The following is an 18,425-nucleotide window of genomic DNA, read 5'->3' on the forward strand; positions in this document are numbered from 1 at the left end:
GGAAGGGGCTGGAATAGAATGTATTATGCTTCAGCTGAAGAAAGCAGGGATAGCAATCATGATTTCAGATGAAGAAAAAGCAAAAATAGACACAATTAAAAGAGATAAGGAAGAAACTACAGCTTGCTGAAAGTTACCATAGACAATGAAGTAATAACAATACTAAACATATGAACCAAACAGTACAGCATCTAAATTTTTGAAGGAGTAGTTTAATGAGTAACAGGAGGAAATAGAAAATAAAACTATATGTGGGGGACCAACCTTTCCTTCTTAGAACTAGATAAAGCTAACCAAAAGATAAAAAAGAAAGAAGTTGAGGTGAATAAAATTCTGGAAAAGTTAGATATTATAGCTCTTTGAAGAAAACTGAACAGGAATAGGAAGGAATATGCCCCTTTTCTCAGCAATACATGGTACCTACACAAAAACTGACCATGTATTAGGACATAAAAACCTCACAACCAAATGGAGAAAAACAGAAATAGTAAATGCATGCTTTTCAGATCCAAGGCAAAAAAACAAAAAACAAAACACTCAATAATGGACAACGGAGAGATTAAAATTGAACTGGAAAATAAATAATTCAATCCTAAAAATAAGTGGGTCAAAGAACAAATCATAGAAACAATTAATTTCGTTAAAGAAAATGACCACTAAAAAATAAATTTAAAAAAAATTAATGTATAGACAATGTCAAATTGCAGGCCATCTTGGAGAGAGGGGAAGGGAGGGAGAAGGAAAAATTTAGAACTCAAAATCTTATAAAATTGAATGCTGACAATTAAAAATAAATAATTAAACTACATTTACTTTTTTTTTAAAAAGTAAAGAAGATTATAAGACAATATACCAAAATGTACAGGATGTAGCCAAAGAGGTACTTGGGGAAAATGTTTATCTCTTAATTGCTTACATCAATAAAATAGAGAAAAAGCAGATGAATGAATTGCGCATGCAAAGAAAAAAACCAGAAAAAGAACAAATTAAAAATCCCCAATTAAACATCAAATTGGAAATCCTGAAAAATGGGAAAAGAAAAGAGTTACAGAAGAAAGATTTGGAAAGGGAATTAATAGCTTGGCAAAAGAGAAATAAAACCTTATCCAAGTAAAAGTTTCCTTGAAAATCAGAAGAGGACAAATAGAAGTTAATGACTTCATGAAACAATAAAAAATATTAAAACAAAGTCAAAAGACTAAAAAAAAGATGAAAACAAGGCATCACACATATCAAAAATAACTGATTGGAAAGGTAAAAGTCATCACCCGAAAAATAAATAAATCTCTAACATATTTCAAGATATCATAAAACTGCTCAAATTTCTTAGAACTATATCAAAGGTGAAAACAGAAAAAAATCTACCTCCTGAAATAAATCCTGCTCCTCGAATACAGTACTCCATTCTCCTGATTTTTACTATATTTCATCAGCAGCATTTTCACTGATTGCTCCTCATGCCTGGAATGCTCTCCCTCCTAGTTTACCTGACTTCCTTTAAGTACCAAGGAGCTAGTCAGAAGCATGCAAGATCTGGTAGCCACACCTATATATTAGGAGAGATCTTGGAATACGATTTTCCAGAAGGCAAAGATACTGGTTTACAATGAAGAATACCTTACTAAACAGAATTATCCTACAGCAGAAAAAAAAAAAAGCATCTTTAATGAAAGTTAGGACTTCCAAGCAATCCTGATAAAAAGCCCAGAGCCCAGTACAAACACAAATCAAGATGTAAATTAAAAAGTAAATACAAATAAGCAATACAAAGAGACTAAATAAGAATGAATTGTTTACATCTTATAATGAAGAGATCATAATGTGTTCCCTCTGAATCCAATCAGGGGTCACAGGAGGAATCTAATAGAAGAGCCGGGGAGGAGAGGGGGGTTGTTATGTTTAATGATCTTGACAAAAGAAAGGAAGAGAAGGGTGGAAAGGGATACAGTGGGAGGTGGAGTATAGAAAGAAATATGAGAAAAATTATTTCACATAATTGATGTGCACAAGTAAGAAGACTTACATAACAAGAAAGGGCTGGTGATGGATGATACCTTATTTTCATCAAAATTGGTCAAAAAAGGAAAGAATACATATACAGGAGCAGAAATGGATTTCATTTAGGAAGGAAACAGGAGGAATAGAGAAGTGGGGTGGAGGGGATTAAGTAGCAGAACAGATTAAGTAATGAATCCTAAAACAACAACTACACACTAATCCACCAAATGTGGATTCCAAAGAGATTTAAAAGAAAATAAAGGGCAAGAACTTTTGATTGGGCTCTGGACCAAGGAAAGAAAAGGAAACAGAAGCAGACTCCAACAAACTTGCTAAGAGCATTAGTGCCACTTCTTACTTAGTTACTATCCTCCTCATAAAGATGAGTCAGGAAACAAATAATAAAAAAAGATAAAAAGAATAGATGGAGGGAGATAGATAATTAGTGATCATAACTGTGAATTGAATGAATTTATCCATAAAATGAAAGAGGATAACAGCGTGGATTAGACAGTAGAATCCAAGAATAAGTGGTTTTCAAGAAGCATATTTAAAACATAAAGATTCACAGAATTAAAGAGTTGGAGTAAATCTATTATATTTCAGCTAAAGTTATAAAAAAAGGCATTGGTAGCAATTAGGACCTCAAATAAGGCATCAGCAAAAACAGACAATAAAAAGAAATAAATAAGGAAACTACATTTTGCTGAAAGGTACAACAGAAAATGTCAATTATCTTTGACATAATTGATAATGATAATTTAATATCAGTATTAAAAATACATGCACCAAATGGCAAAGAATCTACATGCTCCAAAGTTAAATGATTTACAAGGAGAAATAGACAGTAAAAATACAGTAGTGGGGTAAATCTCGATTTATTCCTTTTGAAGCTAAATAAGTCTAAGAGGGAAAAAAACGCTAAATCTAAGAAAGATGTTAAAGACCTGAACAAAATTTTAGAAAAGTTAGGTATGACATACCTATGGAAATCACTAAATGGGAAAAGAAAAAAATATATATATATTTCTCTGTGTGTAGCACCTTTGAAAAAATTAGTCATGTACAGGAGCATGATACTTCAGCAACAAATGTGGAAAAACAAATAAATTACACTAATCTTTTATGGAACACAATGTGGTAAAAATGATATCCAATATAGGGCTGCTGAAGAAATTATTAAAAATTCACTAAACTAAATAACTCAATATTTTAAAAAACTGGCAAATCAAAATAAACTGCAGAAAACAATTTCATTAAAGATGACAACAACATAACATACCAACTACATGCAACATAACTGTATTTTTTACATGTAGCCAATGCAGTTTTTAGGGGAAATTTTCTACCTCTAAATATTGTGATCAATAAAAAAGAAAGAGAACTAATCAACAAATAGGACATGAAACTAAAAAAAAAAAATCTAGAAAAATCAACAAATTAAAAAAAAAATTAAACACAAAACAGAAATCCTGAAAAAAGAAAAAATTAACAAAACTGAAAGCAAAAAAAAGAAAAGAAAGAAATAATAAAACTGGAGATGTTTTTAAAATAAATAATAAAGTAGGCAAACCACTGGCTACTTGGATTTTCAAAGAGGAAAATCAAATTACCAATATCAAAAAATGAAAAAGGTGAAATCACAATGAAGAAATAAACAAATATAACTATGCTGCTCAATTATATGCCAAAAAACTCAAAATCTAAATGAAATGGATGGATTCTTACAAAACCATAAAATGTCAAGATTAACAGAGCAACAAATACTGGACTTAAGCAAGTCTCAGAAAAAAAGAAACTAAAAAGGCCATAAATGAGCTACCAAAGACAAAAACCTCAGAACCAAATAGATTTACAAGTGAATTCTATCAAACATTTTTTAAAAATCAATTCTAACATTGTATAAACTGGGAAAAAAAAACAGAAAAAATAAGGTTCTTATGGTTCTTGTATGAATCAAATATGATGTTGATATAAAACCAAGGAGTATCAAAACATAAAAAGAACAATACCCCTAATGAATACTAAGCAAATATTTTAAGTATGCTCATAGCAAAGAAATCAATTTTTTTTTTTTACTAGGTAAAGACGTCATTCTCTGCCTCACTTCTTATTAAGCCTTAATCACTGAATGGGCATTACTTAAGTCAAACTGAGTCCTGTTAAAGACCTTAGCTTAAAAAGGCCAAAGTCCCCCACTTCATCCTGGGCCATCTCCAGTTGTCCTGATTTTTATCTGGCCGATGGACTTGGACGGCCTTCAGAGGAGAAAGTGAGGTTGGTGACTTTGCACAGCTCTCCCTCATTTAAATCCAATTCACTTGCATATCCTGGCATCACCTCCCTAATATCACGGTCCTCTTAGAGAATGAAGGACAAACAACAACAATATATCACAAAGATGAGAGTCTGACCAGTTTTTCTTTATAAGGAATGTAGCACCAGTTCGTTACTAAAAAAAAAAACAAAAAACAAAAAACAAAAAAACAAACCTATAATTGACAATATTAATAACAAAACCAACCAAAATCATATCATTAGATCAACAAATGCAGAAAAAGTTTTGGTAACATATAACTCCTTTTTTATTTAAAAAAAAAAACATACTTGAAAGCACTGGAATAAACAGATCTTTCCTTTATATAGTTTCTATCTAAAACCAGAAGTCACTAGTATATATAACAGAAATAAATTAGAGGCCTTTCCAATGAGATCACTGGTAAGTCTAGGATGCTCAATATCATCATCACTTTTTAAAAAGAATATCAGAAATGCTAGCTATAAAAAGGACAAGAAAAAGAAAGTGAGGGAAAAACTAAAAACTTTTTGCAGATAAGATGGTGTATTCAGAAAACCATGGAGTCAATTGAAAACATAAAATAAAACAGTAACTTCAGCAATGCTGAAGATAAAAAATAAAGCCACATAAATCATCAGCATTTCCATGTATTACCAATAAACTCAACAGGAAAAGAAAAAAAGAGAAATTTCATTTTAAAAAAACTACAGAATTTACAAAATATTTGGGAGTTTATTTTCTAAGAAATAACACAAGAATTATATAAATACAACCACAAAACACTCTTTACACAAATACAGTTGTAAATACTATCAGAAATAAATTGCCCATGGGTAGGTTATGCCAATATAATAAAAATGAAAATATTTTACTTATTCAATGCCATACAAAAATCAAATTACCAAAGGGCTGCTTCATGTACTAGAAAAATAACAAAAGTCATCTGGAAAAGCAAAAGGTCAAGAATCTCAAGAGAGACAATGTAAAAAAACATTGAGAAGAAGCAGGCCTAGGAATACTAGAACTCAAACTGTACTACAAATCAGTAATCATCAAATGATTTGGTACTGGTTAAAAAAAGAGGCCAATCAGTGGTATAGATTAGAGACACAACATGTGAAAGCAAATATAAGCACAATACTCTTGCTTTTGATGATGATAATAACAATTAACTTTTATATAGTGCTTACTATGTGTCAAGAACCATACTAAGCACTTTACAATTATAATTTCATTTGATCCTTACAACAATCCTGGGAGGTAGGTGCTATTATTACCACCATTTTACAGATGAGGAAAATTATACAAACTGAGGTTAAGTGCTCCAAGATCACAGGGCTAGTAGACGTATGAAGATGGAGTTGTACTCAGGCCTTCCCGACATCATGACCTATGCTCTATCTACTGTGCCACCCAGCTGCCCCTGCCCCTTTGATAAATCCAAATATCCCAGATTTGGATAAGGATAAGAACTAAATTGTTTGACAAAAACTGCAGGGAAAACTGGAAAGCAGTATGGCAGAAATTAGGTATAAACTGACATGTCACACCATACACCAAGACCAGCTCTAAATAGGTTACATGACTTTGACGTAAAGAATGACAACATAAAAAAAAAATCATACGAGCAAGGAATAAATTACCCTTCAGGTATATGGATAGAGGAAGAGTTCATGACTACAAAGGGACATAAAGGATCAATAAAGACAAAAGGGATTGTTTTGATTATGTAAGATTAAAAAGATTTTAGATAAACAAAACTAATGGTGCTGAAAATTTAATGAGAAATAGGTTAACTAGGAAAAATATTTGCTGAAAGTTTCTTAATAAAAGTCTCGTTTCTAAGACATATAAGGAATTGACTCAAATGTATTACAAGAGCCATTCCCCAGTTGAAAAGTAGTCAAAGAATACGAACAGGAAATTTTCAAAAACAGAAATCCAAGTTATAAATTGTCATATGGAAAAAATGCTCTGAACAACTAATAATTGGAGAAATGCAAACTAAAGCAACTCTGAAGTTCAACCTCATACCCATCAGTTTGGCAAAGTTGACAAAAAACAGAAATGACCGATGCTGGAGGGACTATGGAAAAACAGATGTATTAATGCTCAGGTAATGGAATTATATATTAATCCAACCATTCTGGAAAGCAACTTAGAATTATGCCTAAAGAGTAGAACATATATACCTTTGACCTAGCAAGTGATCTATTATAATTTGAGCAGGGATGTGATTCGGATGTTTTAAGGAGATGTTTTATAATGGGACTGCAATACTTACTTTGGGGAATGAGAAAAGGTAGTCAATAAGATTCAACAGGACTGTCAAGCTCTACTTAAGGTTAGGCACCATAAATTTTTGTGAGTAAAATAAAATTTGTTTTGTGACTCTCTTCAAGAATAGCTTGCTGTGACCAAAAGAGACACCGGATAGCGAGGAATCATGCCAAAATAAGGATTAGCAGGTCAGGAGCAAGATACTACCATCCTTCCAGTCACCCAGATTCACAAACTTGGAATTATCTTGGACTCTTTCCTTTCAGATGCCAAATCTTGGTGATTTTACCTCCATATTTCTCAAGTCTTTTTCTCTTATCACTTCTTGCCTTCTATAGCCAAAGCCTCCTAATTAGTCTTTGAGCCTACAGTCTCTGCCTTCTCCAATCCATCCTGTCATAGGGATATTCCTACAGATCTCACTTTATTACTCCCAAATCAAGAAGCTTCAGTAGTTCACGCTTTTCAAAGACAATACAAAAAGACATGCAACCATGCTGGCCCACTATTCAATTGAACTCCAATGTTTCTCTATCACTTCTGGGATCAAATATAAAATCCTCTGGCGGCATTCAAATACCTTTATAACTTGGCCCTCAACTACTTTCCCAGTCTTGGTACATTTTATCCTAACTCATTATGTTATCCAGCAACACTGTCCTCCTGGCTGTTTCTCCCACAAGACAGTGAGTTAATTGTTAATTTCCCATCATTTTACCCTAATCCTCTTAATAGTTTATTCTGATCCTCTTTTTTGTATTAAAAGCCCTTCGTAACTTGGCCAGATCCTAGGCTCCCAGTTTTCTTACACCTTACTTCCTACCCCAACTCCCCCATATTCTTCAATACAATAATACCCTCCTGGCCCTTCCAAGAATAAGACATTCCATGTCTCAGCTCTATGCATTTTCTCTGGCTGTCTCCCATGCTTAGAATGTTCTTTCTCTTCATTTCTTCCTCCGAGATGCCTTTAAGTCTCAGGCAAAATCTTATCTTCTAGAAGACGCCTCTTCCATTCCCCTTTAATGCTAATGCCTTCCATCTGTTATTTCCAATGTATTCTGTACACATCTTGTTTGTACATAGTTGTTTGACATGGTGTCTCTCTCAAACTGTGAGCTGCTCGAGAGCATGAACTACTTTTTCTTCCTTTGTATCCTCATCACTTAGCATAGCGCCTGATACAAAATGCTTGACTGATTCCTTATTCGGTCTTTAAGTCACAGAACTAGATCTAGAAATAAAGCTAGATCTCAAAGTGACTGCAGAGACCATCTAGCACAACCCCCTCATATTGCTGATGAAACTGAACCCCAGAGAGATTACATGACCTGCCCAGGATCACACAAGTAGCATTATTTGAAGTCAAGTTCTCTTGACTCCAGCACTACTGGAAACACCATACTAGGTACCCTTCCTTCAGAAGGTCTACAAGCTGTCTTTTCAGACTTTTCACATTACTTTCCTTCATACACAAGTCCTAGTCTAAGTAACCTACTTGCTATTTCCTGTAGACACTTCATCTCTTAAGTTACTTTATCTTCTTACCTTAGTGGGTGTATCTTCTCCCATCCTCATTTCCAACTCTTAGAATCCCTAGACTATTTTCAAAGACTGGCTCAAGTGTTACCTCCTACTGAATTTCCCAAGCTGTTAATATTCTTCTCATTCCCCCAATATCTATTTGTATTTATTTTGTACCTATTTTGTATTTAATTATCTGAGTATATGGAGTTTCTCTTCCAAGTAGAATGTAAGATCCTAGATAGCAGGAGCTGCTTTTTCTACTGTCATTTTCTCACCTCTCATTCTTTTCTTTTTTGTTTCATTGTTCTCTTTCCTGTCTCATTCTTTTTCTTTCCTTTCTTTTGTCTTTGTTTCCAAAGTGGCTGGCATAGTACCTATAGAAATTAATAAGTGGTTTGTATGTTTAAGTGAGGTGGTGAAAAGAATTTCATCTAAATTCCAGTATAGGTCCATAACATTTAGTTATCTTAGAAACTATCTTTCTCATCTCTTGTTTTCAAGATGAAGAAACTGAGACCCAGAGAAAATAAGTGACTCTTCCAATGTCACACAACAAACACAGAACCAGGATTCAAACCTGTTTTCTGATCTCAAAACTAATATTCTTTGCATTACAATCTATTACCTATCTTTAAAAATCATTCGAAACTTCAGACTTGCTTTAGTCTCTGGTAGCTCAAATAAATGAGTTTTTTATTGGAAACTAAAATAAAACAAAGCTAAATAGCAAAACTCCAGAGGCATTCTTTGCTCGAGAAGTAAGTAAGTGCTATATTTTCTTAAAGCATCTTACTGCATGCAACTACTATGGCTTTTAAGCAATACTAAAAAATTGGTCTCATATCCTGTTGAGAATTTCTCTTCTCCTCAAAAGTAAAATATGGAGGATAAAAAAAAAACAAAACCCTGACCTACAATTTACATAGGATGTTACATCTGAGTTCCTGGAGATTATTAGAAACTAACTCCTAATTTTACAGGTAAGGAAATTAAAAGAAACAAAGTGCCTTGCCCAAAATTAAAAAAAAAAAAAAAAGCAAGATTGGAACCCAGGTCTTATGATTCCAAATCCAATGCTATTTCCCCAGAATACAATATAATCTTGTGAAGTAAGGAGTAACAGATAGTAAATTTCCCATTTTGAAAATAAGGAAACTACTCAATGAAGTAGTTCCAGAGGCTCACAGCAAGTTAGCAGTAAATCAATACATTATGACTGGCAGTAACAACTGTTATCAAATAGTGAACTTTTTTTCACACATAAATGACAACTGGATTCTCACCAGTCCAACAAAAGCCAATGTTTTATATGCCAACCATAATAAACTTTCCTGTAATAAAAAGTATACACAAGTCCTCTAGTTAATGCCTTAATTCCTTAGCTAGAAGACACAAAGAATCATTTAGCAAATGCCATAAAGTTTTTTGGTGATATGGGAAATAAAAAACAAACAACTATCAAGAATTTCCATAATTCAAATACTTGGTACATTCCCTGATGTTAAAGTTATAGGTGAGAAAAGTACTTTCTACAATATAACAGTAAATCTGGATAAAAACTTATAGGTGTTTTTAGCTTCACAATAATAATGTTGAGAAGGTAGCCTTGGTTAACTTGCTCTGCCTCTGCCATTGAAACTTACTATACACCAAAATGTCATTTTAAAAAGGGGTTTTTTGTTTTGTTTTTTTTTTTACCACATTAAAAAACTTGTATCAAAAACAGAAAATAACAATGCGAAAAATATTTGGTTCCTCCTTATCTCTATAATGAAAATAACTCCAAATTTAAAAAAAACTTTTTATAGCTGTACCCATCATTAAATTTTTCAGGATGTGTCAACCAAAAAAAAAACATCTATGGGCAGGTTAAATGGTAGGAAAGGAAAAGTTACCTTGTTTGTCACATACACAGTTCATTTCCCAAATGCGTTTTTTAAAACTGTTAAGTTTTTCTATGTAGACATCTCTTATTAGAAAGCATTTTTTCTTCCTTCTCATTTCAATTTTTTGTTTAGTTTTAATGTTTTAATCATTTTAATGAAATAAGAAAGCAACTTTATCATGTTTTTATGTCTCTCTTACTGCATTTCAAGATCATCTGGTTCCCCTAACAACCAAACAACAAAAGCTCGTGGACACCAGCTGATCCACCAAACTCCTGATGGATACAACTATTCATTTCACTGATGACAAAACTGGTAACACAACCAGATTGAAAATGGCCAATCTCATACTACACAATCTCATATTATTTCATTTACAACTTGAAACATACTACTAAATCTCACTGTTTTCTTTCCATCATGAAAACAAATGGGTCTTTCTATACTCTGAATACAACTAATTTAAAAGTTACAAAAAAAGTCAACTAATTAAGTACTTTCTACACATTTGCCAAAAAAACAAAAAACAAAAAAAAACCACCACTATGAAACTGACCAAATTGCTGTCACTAAAATTGACTGAATTTATTTTGTTCTTTTGGGGAGGGGGTGAGGGAGTCTAATAACACAGAAAAAGGCACTGTTTTGGGACTCTGGAAATTAGTCTCATCTCTGTTATCAACTATTCTGTAACCCTGAACAAGTCACCTGACTTCTTAATACCCATTTTCTCTTCACAGAGGTGATGGAACTCGAAAATTTCTAAGGTTTCTTTCAAATGAATAATTTTAATATTCTGAATGTATGTGTAGCATTATGCTAGGCACAATAGCCAGGAGGATCCAAAGCAGTAAAAATAGTGTGTCTACATAAAGGAACTGAGAATCTAATCTGGGTGACACTCATGGAAAAAGGTTAAAGATTCAAGAATTAAATTAGGACTACAAGTCTACTTAGTCAAATGTTGAGCATATGAAAATGCCATTACATTGTCATCCTTTCCCCTAAAATTTTAAAAGAATTTCTGATTCTGAAAAACTACTTCTTGTTTTTATTTTAAATTCCTCTACAAGAGTTCTATTTCTATATAGTAAACCTTTCCAATACACACACACTATTTTTTCTCACCCTACAGTAAGGTAATAGTCCCACTTGGAGATGGGGTTGTCTGCAGAACCAAGGGAATTGGGAAGAAGGCATACTAAAAGAAAATTCCAATGCTTCATTCATTTAGACTATGGGTAAAATTGTGAAGTAGGCTTATTGGAAGCTAGTGTTTGTATCAGGTAAAACTAATAACAGGAATGCTTAGAGTACTGCAACGAAGAGCTAAGAAGCAGTGAAGAAACTTAATTTGACACTGAAAACACTTGTAAGAAAAAGGGATTCCAATAGATTATTCAATAAAACCATTAAGACTCATTTCTGTTTATTTATTTGCTTCTATAGGAATTGTTATTCTACATTACTAACACTTGACATCTTCACTATAAAGTCTATTACAGTAAGAGTAAAACAAGTGAAGAAATTGTACTTTAAATACAAATGTCACATTATGTAGAAAGTTAAAACTAAACATATTTTAAGACCACCAGATTAAATCCATAACCACATAATTTAAAGAATAACAATAAGCTTAAACTCACATCATATGATCTGGTACTTTTTCCACGTGAATATGAAATGTACACATATTATAAACACCTTGTAACCACTACTCATATGGCTACACACTCTACCAAATAGTTATTCAGAACCTTGATGAATATTCTCCACTGTACATTGTCAAAAAAAACCAACTTTAAACAACTTAAAATACTCAAAAGTCTTGTATAGAAATGAGTTTTGAACTCCAATTGCACACCAATTTACTAAAACTAGAAACAAAATAAAATAAAGGTATTGGTTCAAACTAGTCAGAATGAATATTTTGGCCCTTTTATCTTGTTATCAATTCATAGTTAAATCTTCTGACCCACAATACTTTATTTTTCAATATTATAAATGTATCAGTCATGCTAATCAGAACATGGCAAAACTTTTAACAATAATGTCCTCATCCTTCCCAGAAGTAAATACAACTAAAACTGTAGACATAAAGCTACAGAAGAAACTCTCTCTTCACATGCACGTAAAGCTTTAAGAAGTGCTTCAAACTTTCTACCATCTAAGTTTCAAGACTGTGTTCCTCTTTTAAAGGTAGTACACGCAGTAAGAAGCTACAGTAAAGTAATTAAAGCTGAGACCTTCAATTAAGTAATCAAAACAAATATTTATTGCCAGGGACAATGCAACAATAATAAATTGCCAGTGCATCAGATACAAAACAATTTTAATAATTAAACATTAATATTCACATTTGCAGGTTTATTTTTGGTGGATGTCTAATGGCAACATTCTTTTAAATAAAATACAAACGTTAAAAGTCCTGATTCAAACCTTAATGAAAATAGTAACATTCTCATAAAGTTTTATAAACAAAAAACTTCAAACAAAATACCTGAATAGTTTGATATATACAAATCTAAGACCAATGGCAAAATTTAGTTTTCAAATCAAAAAGTGGAGCAACTGAGCTTTTAAAAGAACAGGAAAAACTAAGCATAGGAACATAAAAATAAATCACAAACCGCAGAGGTCACTTCTAGCAAGGTTAGTTTCTACAAACCTGATGATTTTTTTCTGATTTACAGAAGATATGCACTGAATACACACAAAATATAGACGATGCACTCAACACACAAATTATACACAAAAACTAAGAACTAAAATTCACTTAAATTCCAATGTTTATCTCAATCACACAATGCAATCACTATAACTGGAAGATGAATCCAATTAAAAATACTGTCAATTTAGGAAATTGAATCTGCTCAGTTACCTTGCAAAGTCAAGATAATGACTGTAAAATGAAATTTCTAGTTAAAATAATAGTGTAAATCACTACAAAAGATATACACTAGTAGTCTATTTGAAACGTATTTCGAGTTGCTTTCATGCTTCACTAACTTCAATTATAGTTATTACAACTTTTATAAGTTCATGTTCACATGGGACACTCAAGCACTCGATGACTAACCCTTCTACTACCTACAGCATCTTTAATGGAGTAAATTAGCCTTTGGGGCATATTCAGTTATTTCTTAAGTGGACAGAGACTCCAAAACTCACAAGAAGAAAATTTTTCAAGAGAAATTCTACTTAGAATAGCCAACTGTTTACTCATGCATGATGCTCATGTGAATTCATGATAAATGTTTCATAGCATGTAACACGTTTCTGACACTGAAATGCGAAGATGCTACAATCCCCGATGTCAGTGGCCATGAACCATCTACCACAAACCACCGACTGTTCTGCATTCTGCAGCTCGGATGGACCCTATGCCCCTCGCTGTCCCCAAGGGCCGACCCAGCTGTGCTCGGAAAGTGCGTTTCACAGCTGGATCCTCGCTCAGGAACTTGAGCGATTCTGACCCGTGGGGCTTTCGGCCGAACGCTCCACGCACGGGCAGCAAGGGCCGTCTCCTACTCTTGACTCTAGCGTGTGCGACATCTCCTCTGCTCTCAGCAGCCTCTTGGATACCCTGTCTCCGGCAGAGCCGTGACTGTCAGGGAAATCCCACACGAGGTGAGGACGATCTGATCCGCACAGCGAACCAATCAACTCGGCACCAACTCCGGGCCCCGAGCCCCCCCACGCATCATGGCTGGTGCGGCCGACGCGGGGGAGGGGGGACTACGAGCAGGACGGGTTTGTTTACTGGCAGCCCGAGGAGCCGCCGCCGCCGTGGCCCAGAGCGGCAGCATCCCCGGAGGAGCCCAGCCCAGCATCTTCCGCACGTTTCTATTCTTAGACACAACTCCCGGGGGATCGAAACCCCACTACTATGAAAAACACGGACGAGCACGTTTGCACCCCGGGGTGGGGAGGGTGGGGAGGATGGGGGAGGAAGACGACTCCGGGGCACCTTCTCCTCCTCTTCCCCCAACCCAGACCTGCAAACAGGGCGCTGGGGAGTCACGGGAGTCACCCTCGCGCAGACCCAACCCAAACACACACGCGCGCACACGCACACACACACACACCCACGCGCCAGGGGATGCGGGGCACGTTACATAACCTCTCCCCCCGGCCAGACGGGCGGCCCCAGGCCCACGCCGCGGGAGGGGCGCGGGGGAAACCTCGGGCCCGGGGGGAGGGGGGAGGGAACGTGGCGCCGAGGCGGGAGGCGCTGGGGGCCGAGGCAGCCCAGACACGGACCGTACCGCTAGGCCAGAGACAACCCTCCCCCATCCCCTCCATTCACACTCCCCCTCCCTCTTCCTCCCGCTTCCGGGGGGGAGAGGGGATGTCAAGTGAGTGTCATTTACGCTGGGCCACCTCCATCCCCCCCTTCCCTCACAACCTGCCTACGGCTCGCCCCCACCCCCACCCCACCGTTACCCACCCCATTCCCGGTCCCGCACGCCGGCCTCAGGCACCCATCTCACCGGTGCGGTGACAGCCCAGACATCCCCCCCACCGCGCCCCGCCCCGCCGCCGTCTCCCCGCCCGAAGCAGGGGGAGGAACAAGGAGGGGGGGCGGCGGGAGCAGAGGAAAGGAAAGGCAGAGGGGCTGGGGGGGAGGGGGAGGCTGTTACCTGCAAAGGCGGCGGCGGCACCGCGGCTGCTCCGGCGGCGGTGGCAGAGGATGGAGCCGGGGGGCGGGGGGAGGAGAGGGGGTGACTCGGGGGTCCCCCCTCCCTCCCTCCTCCTCCTCCCCTCCTGTCCGCCCCCCACCCCGTAGTGCCTCTCGCCCCCCTGGTGCCCGGTGTGGCCGGCGGGAGGGCGGGCTGGAGGGGAGGGAGGGAGGGAGGAAGGGAGCCCGGCCCGGCCTCGAAGCTGGAATAGGAGGAGGAGGAGGAGGAGGAGGAGGAGGCGGCGGCGGCGGGAGAGGGAGGGGGGAGCGAGGCCGGGGTGGAGGAGGAGGTGGCGGCGGCGGCGGCGGCGGAGGAGGAGGAGAGGGAGGCGGAGACTCTACATGGGAATCGGGTATCGGCTACAAATTCAATTCATCACCAGCAAACACCACCCCGGCCTGAGGGTGGGGGGCGGGGGAGAGGGGGGAGCCCGGGTCACGGAGGGGAAGGGGGAGGAGGCAGCTGGGGTCGCCCCAGGCCGAGGGCCCCGCCCTCCTCGGGGCAGCCTCCCTAGCCGCGGTGGGCACTGCTGCGGGACTCCGCTCCCAGGGTGGCGCGGGCCTGCGCGGGATGGGATGGGATAGGACGGGACAGGACGGGACGGGGCGGGACGGGACGGGACGTGGCCGCCCTCTCCTCCTTCCCAGGGATTCCGGCCGCCACCGCCCGCTCTTCCTCTTCCTCCCTTGTCCTTCGGGGAGGGAGCCCGGGCTCCTGCCGCCGCCGCCGCCGCGGGGCTTGTTGTTGACTTTGAGGAAAACTCCTGACGTCAGGGACTGGCTCTCCGCGGCGCGCGGGCGAGCGCGGCTTCCCCCGTCCCCCGGCCCGCCCCCACCGCCTCCTCCCCTCCCTCAGCTCCCCCCCCTTCCTACCCCCGGGGCGGCCCGGGCTCCTCCACAGCACGTGAGCGGGCGGGCGACAACCCCAAACACACAAACACGGAGCTCCCCGCTCTCCGCCCCCCTCCTCTCGCGAGAACACTCCCCAGCAGACAGACCCGGGGCCGGGAGGGGAGGGGGTCCTGCCCACGCCGGGGCTTCTCTGCTGCTTCGCCCTCATGCTCCTTCGCTCGCTTCCCGCCTCTCCGAGGCCCGCGGCGGGGCTCGACGTCCGGGCGGAGCCAAGCCGCCTCCCTTCCCACCTTCACCTCCACCCCCCCTGCACTGCACGCGGTTAGAGGCGAGGCCGCGGTTAGAGACGCCTCGCCTACGAGGGGGCTGCCGGAGGTGCCGCTCCCAGCCCCCGCCCGTCTCCCCCACAGCACCCCTCCACCCTCCCGGCTTGTGTCGCTGAGCGGGAGGGAACGAGGCACCTGCGATCGATTCTCTAACTAAGCCAGGCAGCAAGGCATCCGCATCCTGAGAAGTGGTGTGCCCCACACCGGGAGAGCCACGTCTGGAAAGGGAAGAGTTGGGCATTGGAAGCGTAGGGTGGGAAGATGTGCTCTCCCACCAGAACGTGGACGACCACCTTAAATCTGTTGTGCAGAATGACATTACCATATACCCTTTAATTCCACGATTAAAAACCGTTTCTAAAATAGCACCTCCCAAGCAGAATTTTCCATGGAATTGTACGAAAGCAGATGCTTTACCAGATTGTATTGGTGAATGGACTCAGCCTTAAAAGCTGAACCTCTCTCAACGGGGGAGAATGATTTTTTGTGTTTTGATTCCGAATTGAAAGAGATAGACTTTTATTAATTTAACTTAACAATGATGGTTTGGTTGTTTTTTTTTACTTCTTTGGAATGAAAGGAAATCCTCAAGGGTTCTTGAGACGAATACTTAAAATATGTAAACTTTCTTGCAAAATTAAAATACTGTCCCCTGAAGTTATGAGGTTTACTTTGAAACAACTTTTACCATACTGCTTTAAAAAATGTTTTTTTGGGGAAAAAAATCATTATTTAGCAGCCTTGTATTATTCCGTTGTGGAGCTGTTCCTGTCCACTCTCCATTCCACCTTTCCAATATGTATTATTTTCTTGTTTCTGCCACTGTTTTCCGCCCCTCTTTCATACCTCCTTCAGAAACGTGGCTCAAGACGTCTTGCGGAAAGATTGACCCATCCCGTCCTACTCAGTCCCCTTAGTCCTTGTGTACTGGAGTTTGTATCTATGTTTATGTAACTTTTGCTGTGTCAGACAAGTAATCAGCAAGCATTTATTAACCAATAACTATTTGTCAGGCACTGTGTTAAGCACTGGAGATATATAAAAGGGCAAAAGGGGAGGGAGGGTTTAGGCAGAGAACATGCAAACATCTGTACAATGAAGATGTGTACAGAATAAACTGGAGATATCAACAGAGGGGATTCACTAACATAATGAAGGCTTGTAGAAGGTGGAGTTCTGGTTTGGACCATATAACTCCTAGGAATGTGGGCAGAGTGGAAGTACATGGAAACTGATAAAGAATAATGTACAACATTAAATTCCTTACTGCTCTTGAATGGTGAAAAATAGGATCCTTAAGTTAACGTTTCACTGACCATTCTTTTGGAAATACTGTCCTCTCTGAAAACAACCATTATTTGTATCTGGTTGGAATACAAAATCAAGAAATACTTACCTAATCAATAGAGTTCACAGTTTCCCCCACCTCCACCCTTGTTGTCTTTCTCATATTTTCTATATAACCACCAAGCAAGTAGTAGAGCTAACAAATATTATTTAAGATCTGTAGAATTCCACACTATAAATTTAAATGTGATGATTTTCATCCACACAAGCAGTGACATAATTCTCAATCATGAAACATTAGAATAGAAAAACTTTGGAAATACTTTTCATTCTCCGATTCTCCCCAAAAGATCATATTATTTCATGTCATACTTATCAGACCTATAATACATTTCCTGTTGGCAAAACATTTCTACAAAATATCTGTATACTAACTAGTTCTTTGCTTTAAAGATAAAAAATTAGTTGGATTCTTATTCTGTGGAAATTTGACCATGTTTAGATAACAAAGTTATTTACGTATGAAACTGACATTTAAAAATATTCAAAAGTTTGGAAAGAACTTTTAATGTTGAATAAGCCTAGTGTTTTGAATCACCTTATTAACTGAGAATTCAGTTTGTTTTCAGTTTGACACTAGAAACATTCAGAAGAACTTTCATCTCAAGAACCAACACCAATCAAATTTCTGTTGATACAAAGTATCTTTGGTAGATTGGACATGGAAGTATTATATTCATAATTAAAAAATAATAATCCATAATTGATTTGCTGTGGGCTTCTTTACAAATCATGTTTTTTTAATATGAATTCTTTAACTTTTTGCATTTTTTTCTACTTTGCATTGTTTCTATAGCAAAACATACATGGTAGACATCTACATTAACATGTTTCAATATGTATTTTTAAAATAAAATTCTTTTCTGTTGATATAAATTACACCAATATTAACTCTTATGCCTAAATTGATAGAAATGGAGAGGTTTGGGGTATCATGAAGAAGAATAGGTCTTCCTCTTTTCATCAAGCAATATTGTGAACCACAAAGAGTATGTATCTTCAGAGAAGGAAGGATTTCCTGCCACCTTTCAGTGGGAAAACAGAAGTAGAGAGCAAGAAACAAACTGTATAAATGTCATATGAATGATATATAACATATGCTCATATCCAGCTTCATGACATCAGTAAAATATGAGGCTTCTCCAGATTCCTGAAATCCCAGATCCAATAAGTCACCATTCAGAGTTCCTCAGCCTGCGATCCCCTTCTACAACATGATTGTCACTCTT

General features: G+C 38.5%; 1 protein-coding gene and 1 long non-coding RNA gene across 10 annotated transcripts in view; one reads left to right on the forward strand and one right to left on the reverse strand.

The window, feature by feature from the left end:
* The window catches only part of AKT3 (AKT serine/threonine kinase 3), a 428,671-nt gene extending 413,667 nt beyond the window's left edge, over positions 1 to 15,004 (reverse strand). For 5 of the 9 annotated variants that reach the window (XM_072647618.1, XM_072647610.1, XM_072647612.1 and 2 more), the window contains exon 1: positions 14,634 to 14,766. The gene's annotated coding sequence lies outside the window, so the exon portion shown is untranslated. Of the gene's footprint in view, positions 1 to 14,633 lie in introns of all 9 variants that reach the window. The other 4 variants (XM_072647619.1, XM_072647620.1, XM_072647616.1 and 1 more) reach the window with 4 other exon arrangements.
* LOC140529166 (uncharacterized) overlaps positions 14,216 to 18,425 on the forward strand; it is a 77,130-nt gene continuing 72,920 nt past the window's right edge. Inside the window, exon 1 of the long non-coding RNA XR_011975443.1 lies at positions 14,216 to 14,348. This is a non-coding gene — a long non-coding RNA (uncharacterized lncRNA). The remainder of the gene's footprint in view (positions 14,349 to 18,425) is intronic.

Source organism: Notamacropus eugenii, chromosome 2 (genome assembly GCF_028372415.1).
Source record: "Notamacropus eugenii isolate mMacEug1 chromosome 2, mMacEug1.pri_v2, whole genome shotgun sequence".
In the NCBI taxonomy this organism is placed as follows: domain Eukaryota; kingdom Metazoa; phylum Chordata; class Mammalia; order Diprotodontia; family Macropodidae; genus Notamacropus; species Notamacropus eugenii.